This window comes from Sinocyclocheilus anshuiensis, unplaced genomic scaffold, assembly GCF_001515605.1.
Source record: "Sinocyclocheilus anshuiensis isolate Anshui unplaced genomic scaffold, SAMN03320099.WGS_v1.1 scaffold454, whole genome shotgun sequence".
In the NCBI taxonomy this organism is placed as follows: domain Eukaryota; kingdom Metazoa; phylum Chordata; class Actinopteri; order Cypriniformes; family Cyprinidae; genus Sinocyclocheilus; species Sinocyclocheilus anshuiensis.
In genome coordinates this window covers 1659189-1660009 of record NW_015548217.1, presented here as the reverse complement: position 1 = coordinate 1660009, position 821 = coordinate 1659189, and the positions used below count along the sequence as shown (strand labels likewise).

General features: G+C 33.7%; 1 protein-coding gene across 6 annotated transcripts in view; it reads left to right on the top strand.

The window, feature by feature from the left end:
• The window catches only part of mprip (myosin phosphatase Rho interacting protein), a 64945-nt gene that overhangs the window by 18921 nt on the left and 45203 nt on the right, over positions 1-821 (top strand). The gene's annotated exons all lie outside the window — the stretch shown is intronic.

Sequence of the window (821 nt, the reverse complement as noted above, 5' to 3'; positions counted from 1 at the left end):
ATTGTTATCGTAAAAAAAAAACACTAAAGCACTTGACTATATTTTTTCTGCCTTTCTTTCATAGATAACATCAATAATTATATTATAGCATTAGAAATAGCCTACTACTGTTACTAAAGAGCTTACACATATTGGAGGACTAACCAATACAGAAAGCTAAAAAATTATTTTGGTAATCACCAGTATTGTTAGTTTAGAGCAGCAGTGGCACAAACCATAATTTGTTAAAAACCTTACATAAATTTGTTTTAATAAATTTGTTAAGCATTGTATATAGTGATTGTGAATATAGTTTAAATCTCTGTATTAAAATTTTAAATAATAATAAAGATGATAAAGACAAATAAAATCACAAACTCAGTTGTAACCAATAGGTAAGAGTAATGTTCTGCGGGAACACATGTTCACTTTGATCACAGACACGTCTTACTGTCATTTCTTTATTCTGTAAAAGGCGGTTGTGAAGCGTCTGATATTTATATTCTGACAATTACACGCTGTTATCCCCTTACAGTTCCTACTCTCATAAAATACTCGCAATGCATGTTGACCTTTTAAACCTTCATTTAATTTTCAACAACAGATATTTCAGCACAATGAATGTTTTTGCGTTGATTATTAATTGTCTGTTTTCCGTCTGTCTGACGTGCGCGCACGCGCCCGCCGCGCCGGTGCTCATTCAGTAAAGATTAAAACTTAACACAGACTGTCAGGACGGACCTTTGTGCAAAAATGGAAGTGCTCGCATGAATTTGTGACATTTATACATAAGGATATGACCGTAAACTGAAAGTTTTTGCGCTGAGGACGCACACGCATCA